Genomic DNA, 16725 nt, shown 5'->3' with positions numbered 1-16725 from the left:
TATTTTTAATACAATTTTAATGGAAAATGTCATTATTCTGAAAAATGTTATTAAAATTCATCAAAGAAACTCAATTATTTTAAAAAGCCTTCCCATGATTTATTTATTAGAATTTAATTATTATTGTCAATTCATTTTTTTTTTTATTAAATTTCTTGAAAGAATTAAATTATTTTCAAAAATATTAATGAAATTTTTTTTAACACTTCAATTTTTTTTCAAAATAGTTTTAATAAAATTCTTTGTAGAAATTTCATTAATTTCCATAATTTATCAAAATTCAATTATTTTCAATATCTTCTATTTTAATAAAATTTCACAAATGAATTCAATTAGTTATTTAAAAAGAAATATTATTAAAAAATTCATCACAAGAATTCAATTATTTTCAAAGGAAAAAAAATTTTTGCAGAAATTCAATTATGGTCAAAAGTTTTAAAAATTTATCGTCAAAATTTCAATTATCTTTATAAATATTAAAATTTTTTTCTAAAATTCAATTATTTTCATAAATTTTAATGAAATTCTTTTTAACAAATTCAATTTTTTTTCAATTATTTCCATTTTTTCCATTATTGTCAAAAATATTCAATTTATTTTTACAGAGATTCAATTATTTTTATGAATATGTGATACAATTTTTTACAGGGATTCAATTATTATTTTCATAAATAATAAAACTTACTGGAGAATTTCAATTATTTTTGATACAATTTTAATCGAATTCCTTGAATAATGTAATTATTCTTAAAATTTTATTAAAATTCGTCTCAAGAATTCAATTATTTTCAAAAGCAATAAAATTCTTCGCAGAAATTCAATTATGATCAAAAGTTTAGAAAATTTGTTGTCAAAATTCCAATTATTTTAATAAATATTAAAATTTTTCTTCAAAATTAAATTATTTTTAATAATTTTAATAATAATCTTGGCAATATTTCAATTATTTTCAAAAATTTTAATAAAATTCTTGGCAAAATTTCAATTATTTTCAAAAACTTTTCTCAATTCAATGAAATTTTTTTTACAGAGATTCAATTATTTTTAATACAATTTTAATCTAATTTCTTGAAAAATGAAATTATTCTTAAAAATTTTATTGAAATTTTTCAAAAGAATTTTAATTACCTATTTAAAAATTTGTTGATAAAATTCTTTAAATGAGAGTTCATTTTTAAAAAAAATATTTAATTCTTAGATAATAATTGAGTTTTGAAAAGGTTTCAAATTATAATCTTTGAATGTTTGAATTTTTAAGTTATTTGAAGTTTTTATTTTCTAATATATATTTGATTGAAGAAATTTCGTAAAATTGAATTGTTAACAAAATAATTTGAAAAATTCCAAAGAAAAGTTTCAAAAATTATTAATAATAATGAATTCAAAGAAGAATTTTAGTTAAAAATTCTGGAAAAGAATAATTAAATTGAAATGATGAAAGTAATTTTTTAATAATTTTAATAATAAATAATAATAATTTTTAATAATTTTTTTATAAGTTGTTTAATTTCAAAAAGGTTTGAATTAAAAATTTTGTAAAATATAAATGTAGTTTTAAAAACCTGGAAAAATTTCTTTTTTTTACCTGGAAAACCTCGAAAAGTCAGGGAATTTGAAATGAGCAAAAGCGTGGCAACCCTGGAGTGGGACCTTCAATATTTCTTAAGAAATAAATAATTTTCTTTATAAAATAATGATTTATAATTGTTTTCTTGAGAAATTTTCAAGGTCCCACTCTGATTTTTACATGGCACATAGAAAAAAAGATAAGCTTTCCATTGGAATAGGTTAGAAAAAAAAAATAAAAAACCGTTTTTGACATATATTGAAATTAAGAATTTGACCTTGAATTTCAAGGTCAAATTGAATCATTATTCACATGTTTAATTTGATTCATTTTACTTATCAATATATTAAATATAAAAAAAAAATTTTTTCAAAAAAGTTAAAATTTTGAAACTCTGTAACACTAAAAATATTTTATCAAATTCAATAATAATTGATATTTACTAAAAGTCAGTTTTATTCAGTCAGAATTATACAATTCTTGTAGTTATTGTTTCAGTAGTAAAAGTAATTTAGTCAGACATTGCTAATTAACAGTATTTTCAGTAGTAAATGTCAAATATAGTCACGTGATAAAAAAAATTTTTAGTCAGTCTATACTTATTTCCTATAATTTATTATTTTACTTTTTTTTTAGATACAGTTATAAGAAGTAAGAGAAATTTTCAGTCAGTCACTATTTAATTTATTTTTAGTCGTAAATGTCAATTACAGCCAGAAAAAACTTGTAATCGTAGGTATTTAGAGTTTCAGTAGTAAAAGGCAATTTAGTCAGACAAAATTATACAATACTTGTAGTTCTGGTTTCAGGGGTCACAGTTAGTTTTAGTCAGACAATAGAAATTAATGATTTTCAGTAGTAAAAGACAGATATAGTCAGACAATTCGAAATTTATTGCTATTTCAGTAGTAAAAAGCCGTTATAGTCAGATTCTGCTTAAAATTATTCCTTTTGATATTATTCCAATTATTCAAAATTGGAAGATTTATTTTTAAATTATTATCCCTTTTTTATAAATACTAAAATTTATTTTTCTCTCTATAATCCGCTCTTTTAATAATATAATCATATATCTAGTTAGAAAAAAAGAAATATAATATAAAAATGTTTAAAAGTTTATAGAAATTCCAAGGAGTTATAACACTCGAGTCACCGCATCTTTTATTATTATCATCGTCATTTCTTTTTTTTTATGAAACACCCAAGATCGTAATATTAAGTACCGCATGAATATTTATGAAACTGTGGCTGTTTTTAAACGCACAACATAATCTCATAGAAACTACTCTTCTTAAGAAAGGTTTAATATATTTTCATTAAAATGTAGACTTTTAACAAGCATTATATAACTTTTTCTATAGACAAATATATCTTCATCTGGAATTTTTTAAATTTCTTTCCTACAACATACAAATCTTAATAATTAAACACTTAATTTTACTAATTCTGGAGGGGAAAAAAATTTCTCTACTTTTAGAGCGGGAAAAACTTCTTTAATTCTAGGGAAGAAACAAAAATTATTTTTATAAATGAAAATAAGTAATTTTAAATCAATAAAAGGAATTAAATAAATATAAATAAATAAATGAAATAAATAAATATAAATAAATAAATAACAGGTTGAAATTTATTATCGCTTCAGTAGTAAAATACATGAATAGTCAGACAAGTTTGAAAAAAATAAATAAAAATATATAAATAAAACTAAATCAGTAAAAATAAATAAATGAACGGAAATAAATAAATAAAATAAATAAATATGAATAAATAAGTAACCTGTTGTTTCAGTAGTAAAAGGCATAATTATATTGTCAGACAAGTTGAAAAAATGAATGAAAAGATATAAATAAAGGTAAATACGAAAAATACACAAATGATGAGAAATGAATAAATAAAAATAAATAAAAAAATAGAGAACAAAAAATAAAAGAAGAAAATAATATATTTGGATAAAATAGTTTATCGGATAATTAACGGAAATAATGTATCGTGCGTAATCGTGATAATAATAAAACCTAATACACTAATCAAGTTTTGACTATAATGATGGGTTTTAATGAAAGCACTTGAATAAAACGATCGGTGTGTTATATATGTGATAAGCTTTCAATTCACCGCGAGTAAAGGTCAAAGGGATGGTAACAGACCAAATCAATTCGTGCAAACCAATTATTTCAGGAAACACGCGAAGGCACACACAAAATACTACATCGCATCGCATCGCCAGCATTGGGGCTCTTTCTCTCCTATCCGGAAATGTTGATTTTCAAGCGCATCCGATTGTACACGCGAATCGCTTGTTTCAGCTAAAATTGCAGATTTCTTTCATTTAAATGTCACTCTCGACTACTGTTAGGTATATACTCTTCAACCAAAATTGTGGCATTCTTTTCCATTCAACTGTCACATAATCTTGTCGACTAAATTTTATTTGTCAGCGAAAACAATTAGCTAATTTTATTGTTTTCTCTTTTTTTTTGCCTCTCTCCCTCTTTGTCTCGCTCATTCTCTTTCTCTCTAACAAAGCAAATAACTTCTTTAATTAAAATTATATCGTGAACTTTGATAAATTGAATTTTAATTTAAACTTAGGCTTTTCCTTTCAATAATGGAAGAATAACTTTTGTAAAGAATATTTTTAGAATTTAATTATATTCTGGAAATATTCTTCTAATATCAATTATAATAATTATTGTAGGTAATTAATTTTACCTGACGTTGTTAGTTTAAAATTTGTTTTTTAATTTACAAAAAATTCTTCATTTTTTAAAAAATATAATTTTCGAACAGTTTTTCTTTAAATTAAAAAAATTAAGAATCACTTGAACGATTTGAATTATTTAAATTAAATATTTTTTGAAAAATTCAATTATTTTCTATGCTTTTAATTATAATTCTTTAAAAATACAATTATGTTAAAAATTCTTTTTTAAAGTGAAAAAATAAACTTCCTTAAAATATAGAATTTATTTCAATCAAATTTGACAAAATTTCTAATTGTTCCAATTGTTTAAAATCATTTACGGAAATTGAATTATCTTCGAAAAATTTTAATTACATTTCTTCAAGAAACAATTTTTTTTGGAATTTCTAAGATAAATTATACGAAACTTCAATATTTTTTGTTACACAAATATTTAAAAACTTATTGTTATTTATTTTTCCACAGGAATTAAAATTTCAAAATATACTTTTATTGTTAAACTTTTTGAAATTTAATTATTATTTATAAAAATTTGAACTGAAATTAAATTATTTTCTAAAATATTAACAGAAATATTGTTTTAAATGAATTATTATCAGAAGTCGACTGCGACAATTGAATTAGTTATAAATAGAATAATTTTTGAAAAATTCAATTACTTTCTGAATTTTTAGTTACAATTATATTAAAAAATTATTTTTAAAAGTGAAAAAATAAAATTCTTTAAAATTTATTTCAATGGAATTTGACAAAATTTACAATTGTTTCAATTTTCTAAAATTACTTTCGGAAATTCAATTATTTAAAAAAAATTTTAATTACTTTTCTTCAAAAAACAAATTTTTTCGAAATTTTTAAGTTGAAGGCAACAAAATAAATTAAAAATTCTATTTAACGTTTCAAAATATATTAAATAATTGTTTTTAAACGAATATTGAAAGACTTAATTTATTTTTCCACATGAATATAAACATTTCAAATGATTTCAGTGAAAAAAATTTTGAAATTTAATTATTCCCGAAAATTACAACTGTAATTTTTCTAAAATTCAATTACTATTTTTACAATTTTTAAATAAAATTATTCAAAACTTTAATCACTTTCACAGAAAAAAAAACAATTTTCAAAGAACTGAATTTTAAAATCTTTTAAAATTTATTTATTTCCTGAAATTCCTGTTATAATTTTTTAAATATTCAATTATTTTCTAAAATTTTAACTGAAATTTTTTTAAAGTTAATTTCTATCAAAAGTTAACTATGAAAATTAAATTATTTGAATAAAATAATTTTTGTAATTTTAATTATATTTCTGAATTTTTAGTTACAATTTTTCAAAAATACAATTGTGTTTAAAATTTTTTTTTTAAACTGAAAAAAAATTATTTCAAATATAAAATTTATTATCATTAAATTTGACAAAATTTTACAATTGTTTTAATTTTTAAAATTATTTTCGGGAATTCAACTATCTTAAAAAAAATTTAATTACATTTTTTCAAAAAATAAATTTTTTTTGGGAATTTCTAAATTAAATTATTCAAAAATTCATTAACTTTTGGAAAATAACTATTAAATTATTTATTGTTTTTTATTTTTCCACAGGAATTAAAATTTCAAAATATACTTTCATTGTAAAATTTTTTGAAATTTAATTATTTTTAAAAATTTGAACTGCTATTGATAAAAATTCAATTATTTTTTTGATTTTTCGAATAATACTTTTCAAAAATATTAGTTTTTTATGGAAGCTAAGAAATTAATAATTTTTTATATTTAAATATTATTACCACACGGTTTTAATTATTTCTAAAAAATCCTACTTTAACACTTTTAATTATTTCTAAAATTTTAACTGAAATTTTTTTTAATTAAATTCTTATCAAAATTCAATTATGAAAATTCAATTATTTAAATACAAATATAAATAGTTCGTAAAATATTTATATATTTTCAGTCAATCGCTATTAATTTGTTTTTTATTAGTAAATGTCAATTATAGTCAGACAACATTCTAAAACGTTGATATTTAGAGTTTCAGTAGTAAAAGTCATTTGAGTCAGACAAAATTATACAATACTTGTAGTTATAGTTTCAGTGGTCACAGTTCGTTTTAGTCAGACAATAGAAATTGATGATTTTCAGTAGTAAAAAGCAGATATTGTCAGTAGTCAATATCAGTTTTAGTCAGACAATATTAATTGATAATTTTTATTATTAAAACGCCGCGTAAAGTTAGATTCTATTTAAAATTATTCCAATTATTCCAAATGTCAAGATTTATTTAAAATTATTATTCTTACTTCTCTTATTATTTATTAAATAAAAATAATTTGATTAAAGTAAATATTCATTTGATTGAAATAAATGTGCATTTAATCAATAGAGAAATAATCGGTTTTATTTGGATGCAATAAATTTTTGATTTAATGTAAATTTAGTTGATGTTCTATAAATGTCAAAGAAAAGGGTTATCTTCTCCTTTTGACCTGACAATTAAATATATAATTTAATAATAATGTTAATGAGTCGAGTGAAGATTTTCATTGAATAGAATGTGAAGAGAAAATCGATAAATAAGATATGATGGAAATTTCCTGTCAAATAGAGTGAAACAAATGAATCTTTTAAATGTTTACAACATTATTAAATGATTGTTACATATATACGAATATAAAACAATTAATCATATTTTGATCGTGATTTGAATTTCACAATAGATATACATATATATGTATATAGAATATTCTCGGGAAAATGTAAATTAATGAAATAAAATTAATATATGAGCGGAGAGAATTTTTGATACGTTACCTTCTTGTTTCAAATTCAGAATTTGATACCACGTTGAGGGAAAATCTGAAACATACAAAAAAAAATATGGAATTTATTTCTAATTGTATTACGTTCATCTTTTTTAATTACGGTAATTACCATCTCATTTGAAATATTTCTTTTCATCTCTACAAAATTTTTGTTTACCTATAGAAAAAATAGAGGGAGAGCAAACATACGATAAATATTTTTCTCTGTAATTCGACTTTAAAATTTTTTTAAAAAACTACGTTTGATACAAAAATTTGTCAGATATAAAAAATAAAATTTGTTTTTTATCACATAAAAAATGTAAATAGAAAAAAAATTTCGTAAAATCGTGCCAGAGTTGAGTAAAAAAATAGAAAAAAAAAATAGTTTCTTGAATAGGTTGGATTTGAATTTGAAAAACAGGCGTTAAAGTAAAAGTATAAAAAAGTATAAGGAAACAAGTGAACGAAAAAGTGAATAAAATAAAAGAAAAAAAAAGAGAAAGAAATTTAATATGAAAATTCTATTAATCCACGTGTCTGCGGTTTAAGTTTTTTTGAGTACCGAAGTGCCGGAATTTCCGGCATAAAATTATGCCCTCCAACCGGTTAAGTCGCGACCTACGTTCAGTGCGCGTCGCTCCTTCTGCGCTCCGCATAAAATTACGACGCTTTATGACGGAAGTCACTCCCCATTCTTATTGCGACTTGCTCGAGTTCAAATGCAAATTTTGAAACGAGTGCGCGCCCGGTCCGTGCACAACTTACTCCCGTATCGCGCGAGCTGTTGCACAAAGTTAGAAGTTTGATAAGCGAAACGATGTGCCCACTTGGGACCAAGACTCTCTCTCTCTCTCTCTCTCTCTCTCTCTCTCTTTCGTTTCTTGTATCTTTTGATTCTAGTTGTTCAATTGTCGAAATACAAGTTCTGCTTTGCGACATACTCTCGTTTTTAATTTGTAGCGACGAAAATTCATATCTATATTTGGTTTTTTTGTCTTCTTTTGTCTTCTGGGCTTTTTCGGCTATTTTTGTTCTTTTGTCTTCTTTGGTTATCTTGCATTATTAGTTTTTGTGTCCCTTTTGTTTTTTTATCAATTTCTTTGTCTATTTTTGTTCTTTATTTCTCTATTGTCTTTTAGTCTTCTTTTGTCTTTTTGGTCTATTTTTATGTTTGTCTCCTTTTGTGTTATTGTTATTGTCCTCTTATATTTTTTCATTTAATTTTCATCTATTTTTGTTGTTTTTATCTCCCTTGTTTTTGTCTCCTTTTCGCTTTATTTTTGATTTTGCTTCTTTTGTTTTTTGTCTCTTTTTCGTTGTTTGTCGATTTTTGTTTTTGACACCTTTTGTTTTTTGTCTTTATTTATATTTCATCTATTTATGTTTTTGACTATTTCGGTTCTTTTTATCTTTATATTACTTCCTCATAGAGGAAGTATTGTAATACCAAAATTTTTCGAGTTTGATTTTTTGACATATCTTTATATGTTATTTGACCTCAGGAGTTCAAAAATGACATTTTTAAAAAATGTCATTCCGTATGTGTGTGTAAACATCACATTTTCATAAATATCTCGAAATCATGAAGAGCTTTTGGGTTGAATTTTTTTTTAAATTGTAGATCTCACCTGCGGACATAAAGTGAGAGTACTTTTTGATATATTAATAAAGTTTAACTAAATTTTTTTTTGATTTTTAATTTTGCAAAAAAACGTTTTTTGACCATAACTTTAAAAAAATGTTAGGACACCTATAAATGTTTTTCCATAATTTTGTAGAGTTTTTTTAGACGCATCTTTTGAGCCCTAATTGAACATTTTTCGTTCATATTAACCGGAGTTATTAAACTTTTAAAAATCAAAAATTTTGGAAAATAAGACTTTTTTGAAAATTTTGTTAAAAAACATAGAAGTAACTTTAAAATTATCGTTATCAACTTGTAAAGCATTAAAAAACGCTTCGATTGACCTATTTTTAAACCTACTACGATAATAAATTTCGAAATTATTGGTATTTTAAAAACTAAAAATTGTGAAAATATGACATTTTCTCAACTTTTTTGTTTGAAAATTTTTGTTTAACTATTAAATTATTGTAACTATCTTGTAGGGTATTTAATAATACATTGATTGACTCAAAATTCAATCACTTTGACCATATTTATAAAAAGTTATTCATATATTTCTATTATTTTTATCTCCATGAGGAAGTAAAGTGTTTATGAAATGAGCACTAAAATTATAAAAAAAAATACAACTTGGCAGCGGTTTTTATGTTTTTGACTATTTCGGTTCCTTTTATCTTTATATTATTTGTTTGTTTTTGTTTTCTCTTTCTTTTGTTTTTTTCTATCTTTGTTCTTTTTATAATTATTGATTTTGCCTTTTTTGGTTTGTCCATTTTTGCTTTCTCTTTATTTTTTCTTCTTCTTGTTTTAATTATTTATTTCATTTTTTTGTGTCTCTTAGTTTCTTTTGTGTTTATTTAGTTCTTTTCAATATTTGTGTTTTGTTTATTTCTGTTTTTTTGTCACCTTGGATATTTTTTTCTTTATTAACTTTTTGTAACTTCTTTCTTATCATCTTTTGTTTTTTCATCTATTTTTTTGTCTTTTTTTGTTGTTTATATCTCCCTTGTTTTTTTCTCTCCTTTTCGATTTATTTTCGTTTTTGCTCCTTTTGTTTTTGTCTATTTTTATTCTTTTCATCTTCATTGTTTTTTGACTTTTTTGGTTTTGTCTATGTTTGTTTTTTCTTTATTTTTTCTTCTTTTAATTATCTATAGTATTGTGTTTTTGTCTCCTATCTATATGTATTTCTTTTGTCTTCGGTTTTTTTCTTCTTTTTTTCTCTTTTTTGTGTTTTGACAATTTTTTTTGTTTTATCTTCAATCATTTTTGTCAATTTTTCTTTTTTTCTTTTGTTATTTGTTCTTTTTTGTTTCTTTTTATCTTCAGTGTTTTTTTGACTCGTTTTCGTTGTTTGTCTATTTTTGGTTTTGTCACCTTTTGTTTTTTGCCTTTATTTGTTTTTCATCTATTTTTTTACTATTTCAGTTCATTTACTCTTTATTGTTTGTTTGTTTGTTTTCTTTTGTTTTTGTTTTCTCTTTCTTTTGTTTTTTGTATATCTTTGTTCTTTTAATATTTATTGTTTTTGCCTTTTTTGGTTTTGTATATTTTTGTTTTTTCTTTCTTCTTTTTTTAATTATTTATTTCATTTTTTGTGACTCTTAGTTTTTTTTGTGTTTATTTGGTTCTTTTCAATTTTTATCTTTTGTTTATTTCTGTTTTTTTTGTCACCTTGGATATTTTTTTCTTTTTTACCTTTTTGTCACTTCTTTCTTATCATCTTTTATTTTTTTTATCTTTTTTTGCGTTTATATCTCCCTCGTTTTTTTGTCTCCTTTTCGATTTATTTTTGTTTTTGCTCCTTTTGTTTTTTGTCTATTTTTATTCTTTTCGTCTTCATTGTTTTTTGTCTTTTTTGGTTTTGTCAATTTTTGCTTTTTCTTTATTTTTTTTTCATTTAATTATTTATTATTGTTTTCTTGTCTCCTATAATTCTTTTGTCATCAGTTTTTTTTCTTCTATTTTTCTCTTTTTGTGGTTTGACAATTTTTTTTGTTTTACCTTCAATGATTATTGTCCATTTTTATTTTTTTCTTCTTTTGTTTTTCGTCTCCTTTTCGTTGTTTCTTTATTTTTGTTTTTGTCACCTTTTGTTTTTTGTCTTTTTTTTGTTTTTCATCTATTTATGTTTTTGACTATTTCAGTTCTTTTTATCTTTATTGTTTGTTTGTTTTATCTTTCTTTTGTTTTTTGTCTATCTTTGTTCTTTTTATATTTATTGTTTTTTTCCTTTTTTGGTTTTATCTATTTTTGCTTTTTCTTTATTTTTTTCTTCTTCTTGTTTTAATTATTTATTTTGTTTTTTTGTGTCTCTTAGTTTTTATGTGTTCATTTGGTTCTTTTTAGTTTTTGTTTTTTGTCTATTTTTGTGTTTTGTCAATTTTTGTTGTTTTATCTTCAATGTTTTTTGTCTATTTTTGTTTTTCTCTTCTTTTGTTTTGTGTTTTTTTTTTATTTTTTTATCTTTAGTGTTTTTGTCTTGTTGTCGTTGTTTGTCTATTTTTTATCCTTGTTTTTTTCTTTTTTTTGTTTTGTCTCCTCTTGTTCTTTCTCTTTATTTGCTTTTCATCTATTTACGGTTTAGATTTTTTCAGTTCTCATCATCATTGTTTTTTCTTTTCTTTTTTGTTTTTTCGTTATTTTTTTTTGTCTATTTTTGTTCTTTTTATCATCCGCTGTTTTCTTCTGTTTTGTTTTCGTCTATTTCTGCTTTCTTTTTTTATTTTTTTCTATTTTTGTCTTCTTTTGTTTTTTATCTATTTTTATTTTTGACTACTTTTGTTTCATTTAATCTTCATTGTTTTTTTGACTTTTTCTCTTTTTTCGTCGATTTTTGTTTTTTTAAATTTTATTTTGTGTCTTTTTTTGTGTTTTGTTTATTTCTGTTTTTTGTCTCCTTTGAATTTTTGATCTTTCTTAATTTTTTGTCCCTTTTTCATTTTTGTTTTTTGCCCTATTTTCTTTTTTTTCTTTTTTTTCTATTCTTATTTTTTATCTTCCTTGTCTTTTTGCCTTCTTTTTGTTTTTTGTCTATTTGTGTTTTTTTATCTCAAGTATTTTTTTTTCTTCTTTTCGTTGTTTCTTTCTTCTTTTATGTCTCGTTTCCTCTTGTTTTTTGTCTTTATTTGTTTTTTAACCATTTATATTTTTAAATACTTTCGTATTTTTTAATCTTTATTTTTTTAATCTTCATTGCTTTTGTGTCTTTTCCAATTATACTTTCAAATACTTTTTTTTCATTTAATCTTCATTGTTTTTGTGTCTTTTTCTCGTTTGTTGTCTACTTTTGATGTTTGTTTATTTTTATTTTTTCAATTTTTATTTTTTGTCCTCTTTTGTTTTTTTGTCTCCTTTTGTTTTTTATCATCCTTTTCTTTTGTCTATTTTTTTGCTTTGTCTTCTGTTGTTTTTTGTAAATTGTTATTTCTTTTGTCTTCTTTTGCTTTCTTGTCTTTTTCTTGCCCATGAAACGATGTAGAAATTATTATTTTTCATCGAGTATATAAAAAAATTAATATTATATAATTTTAATATTGAAAGGAGGATTTAATGTTGTAATTTAAAACTTCAAGTTAAAGTTTCCTTTGATATTCTCACTGTTGGTCATTAGTAATTTTGTTTGAAGCAAGTGAACATTTTTCAGTGTAACATTAAAAAAGTTTTTAATGAAAGGAGTTCCTTTAATTTGCGTAAATACATCTGTTGCTATAAATTATAATTCAGTTTAGTCGCTGTTAGTAAAATTTGTCTAATTAAAAATCGTAAATATTGAGAGATAATTTTCGAGCAAGACTTTTAGTATTTTAATATTTTTTTAGTAAATTTTTATTCTGAAAGACAAAAATGTTTCCTATCTATTTTTAGTAAAATGAAACGTATGTTTTATTTTCTCTCAAGAATAATAAATTTTCATTTCGATCCATCGAGAGATATTCGCCTGTTTTTAATTAAAAAAATTTCAATTTTAATTAAAAATATTTATAAACTTCTTCTGCTTCTTCTCGACTTATTACATCGAAAACTTATCATGATATAAGCAAACTTTTTTTCTTACATTTCCAAAACAATTTTTCCAAACTATCAAAAAAAAAAATTTCATAGCTACATTTTTCTCCAACTCTAAAACTCGTTTTCCATTTAAAAAAAGAAAAAACATTCCAAAGTTAAAAAAATAAATTGATCACCGATTTATAAATCATGTTACAAAATAAAAAGAAAAAAAATAATTGAATTATAAATGCAAAATTTCCCAAAATTAAAAACAAAATAAACTTTTAAATTTATCTGGAAAATATTGAATAATTCAAATGTAGGTATGTCAAGCGGAAACAAATCGTCAAAAGTTGTGTGTAAATCAATTCTCGAAAAAGTTAAATCAACTAAATTTGGCTAATCTAAAGGATTTATTTTTATTTCACCATTTCTGTAATGATGGTAGTAAAATGGAAATAGAAATAGAAATAACAAAGAGAAGAGAAATGAAAATAGCTTACAATTTTCAATAATTAAGAATAAATTCAAAATAGTTTGCATTATTATTTAGAAAAAGTGAAATGAGAAAAAATATAGACAAAAAATATAAACTACAGCCGGAAGTAAAATAAAAATTGTTTCTTCAAAAATAAAAATGATTAAATCAAGTCGTAGCCTATGGACAATATAACAATAATCAGAATAATTATAGAATTAGGTAATTAAAATTAATTTTGGTTTTTTTCTTCTTTTGTTTTTTTACCAATTAATTAAAATGAAAAAATGAATTAAAAGTAATTATAATAATAATAATTATTATAAATATACTAAATCGTAAAAAAATATTGAAACATTTTCTACTGAAATATTTTCCCCAAAGAAACAACAAAAAATATGCAGAAATAGAACTACCTGTTTTCTTTATAACAACCACCAATATTAATCAACAGAAGAAAATATTTACTTGAAAATATCGTTTTGTTTATTAAAGGAACTGCACATATTTATTCAGACCATTGGATATTTTATATGGAGATTGATCTCTAAAATGAAAATAATTTCTCCTATTTCAAATTTTTTAAAAACAAATAATAATTAATTGACGAAAAGAAAAATTTTTCCATGTTATATCTGGAATTTTTTTACATATATATAAAAATAGTCTGTATCATTTCTCTCTATCTCTCATTCTCTCTTCTTTCTTTCTATATATATTGAAGATGCAATTTGAACAGTTTACCAAGAGTGGGAGAGTGAGTGAGTGAGAGAGAGAGAGAGAGAGAGAGAGAGAGAGAGGAGAGTCAAGATATGAAGGAAAAAGGATTGGCTATTGGCCAATACTATTCCAGGTATTTAATTAAATTTCCGGGTTCCTATACGCAGCTTCGCTTCAATGCGTTTGAAATTACTGAGAAACTCTAACAAGTAATTTTCACTGATTGACAACCTGCTTTAATTAGAAGGGAACATTTTTCACAAGTTTCTAATTTTCTTCTCTATTTTTCTTTTATATTATTAAAGACAAATTTTTTCTTATATAATTATTCAGTCACTATCTTCACTTGATAATTTTAGGAAAATTATTTTTAAAAATTGATAATAACTTTGTGAATAACAGAGCTCGGATTGTGCGACAAATGGACTTTTTCGAGATTTCTTTTTAGTAAAATGCTACTAATCGACTTTTTTTACATTTTTCAATTACTTTTCGACTTACATTTTAAATAGCAGAAATCTTTTTTTGTAAACAATATTGTTGACAAAATCATTCTTCTCTTTGAGGAAAAAAACATAACATATTTCCGTTTCTTAATATTTTTGTAGGAAATTCTCAATTTTCAAAAAGAAATAATTTGCTTCATCTCTATTTATTAATTACAATTGCTTTAATAACATTTAAAGTTTTTTAAAAATAAATGAAAAAAAATGTTTATTAATTCTATTTGTCAATTAGAAATTTTAATTGAGAATGAAATTGAAACTTTTAAAAATTTTAGAAAATAAAGGAAAAAATTTTAGTCAAAAAAATGTTATGTTACATTTATTTACAAATTTCTTTCAAATTTTTCGAAAACATCAATAATTTCTTTTTTAAATGAATACCGTCAACAGGGGTAATTATGGAACATCATAGAGGTAAATATGGAACGCGTAATTCTTTTTTATGTAAAATTTTTGTGGTAAATTATTTTAATTTGGTTCTTGTTGTAAATAATAGTTTAATATATTGCCTACAAAGTTACTCAGATGTTTTTATTTTTATTGTCATTGGCAACGAGAAAATAATTAATAATTATTAAACATCGAAAAAGTGGAAAGGTTATTTCACAAAAGTGTAAAAATCTACTAATTTCTTCGAATTAAATTCGCGTTTAGTTTACTATTATTATCTGTTATTATTTTACTCTGCAGTACTGAATAAAGTTTTCTTAATATACAGACAAAGAAAATTTATTATACTTGCTTTTATAATTAATTATAATAATTTGTTCTATAATTGCCCCAAATGCGAGGCAATTATGGAGCAATATTTATGTTTAAATAACTCCGTCAAAAAATTTTTTTTTTGTAAATGGAACTTGAAGGAAATCTTTAGAAGAATGTTCACAATATATTTGAATAGCTAATAAAATTTTTTTGTACACTTTAGATTTTTAGTGAAGAAGAAATTCAAAAAATCGCGTTTTTTTGTTCCATAATTACCCCTGTTGACGGTATTTAATAATAATTATAAAAAAAATTTTAATTATTTTGTATGAAAATAATTGAATTATTTCAAAGAAATTTATTAAAAATTAGTAAGTAATTGAATTCCTGTGAAATTTTCATTATTTATTTAAATAATTAAATGTTTGTGTACAATTTTATTAAATTTTTTACAAATAATTGAATTTCAGAAAAGAATTTTATTATTTATGAAGAAAATTGAAATTTTGAACAGATTTTTAAAAAAAATTTTAAAAGTAATTGAATTTTGCAGAAGAATTTTGATATTTATAAAGATAATTGAAATTTTGACGAGAATTTAAAAAAATTTTTTGAAAATAATTGACATCTGCGAAGAATTTTATTACTTTTGAAGATAATTGAATTTTGCCAAGAAGTTTATCAGAACATTTAAAAGTAATTAAATTTCCAGGATGAATTTTATTATTTATAAAGATAATTGAAATTTTGACAAGAATTTTATTTTACTTTTTAAAAATAATTCAATTTCGGAAAAGAATTTTATTATTTATAAAAATAATTGATATTTAAAAGAGAATTTTTAAAAAAATGTTAAAAATACCTAATTAAAATTTTGCTGAGAATTTTATTAAAATTGTATTTCGGATTGTTTGAAATTAAAGTATGTGTTGTCGAGAAATATGTTTTTTTACAATTTTTTTTTACAATTTTTACAATTTTGTGTTTCTTTTTTGTCGTTTTGTCTAAAATTTCATGCGACTTTTTTCCGACTTTTTCGGAAATTTTATACGACTTTTCGTGACTTTTATTATTATTTATAATTTATACTTTATAATTCATAATTTTATAATAATATAATTTACAATTTTATATATTTAATAATTTCTAATTATTATAATTTGTAATTTATAAAAATTTATAATTAAAAACCTAAAAATTTCATTATTACTTTGACTTTCATTTTCACTTTCACTTTATAGAATTTTATTTTCACTTCTGTTTTCAGTTTTATTTTCACATTAACAGATTTTTATTTTTACGTTCGTTTTTATTTTTCTTTTGAATTTCACTTTCATAGATTTTGATTGTCACTTTTACTTTGACAGAAAGTGAAAAAAAATCCATCAGAGATTTAAATATTTTCAAATAATTAAATAAAATTTCATTTTTACTTTAAAATTAAAAATAAAAATAATTTTCAATTTCACTTTGACGATTATTTAAAACTTAATTCTCATAATGTTCACTTTCACCATAAAAAATTTTTATATTTACTTTGGTAGATTATTTTCAATATAAATTTTAATTTGAAAGCACAAATAAATGTGAAAATATCTTTCATTTTCATTTTAACTTTA

General features: G+C 21.8%; 1 protein-coding gene across 1 annotated transcript in view; it reads right to left on the bottom strand.

The window, feature by feature from the left end:
- The window catches only part of LOC122504694 (lachesin-like), a 280358-nt gene that overhangs the window by 130811 nt on the left and 132822 nt on the right, over positions 1-16725 (bottom strand). The window contains exon 3 of the mRNA XM_043615904.1: positions 7085-7129. The gene's annotated coding sequence lies outside the window, so the exon portion shown is untranslated. The remainder of the gene's footprint in view (positions 1-7084; positions 7130-16725) is intronic.

The sequence above is a fragment of the Leptopilina heterotoma genome, unplaced genomic scaffold, assembly GCF_015476425.1.
Source record: "Leptopilina heterotoma isolate Lh14 unplaced genomic scaffold, ASM1547642v1 Lhet_31, whole genome shotgun sequence".
Taxonomy (NCBI): domain Eukaryota; kingdom Metazoa; phylum Arthropoda; class Insecta; order Hymenoptera; family Figitidae; genus Leptopilina; species Leptopilina heterotoma.
The sequence above is the reverse complement of the archived record's forward strand: the minus strand, read 5'-3'. Positions and strand labels throughout refer to the sequence as shown.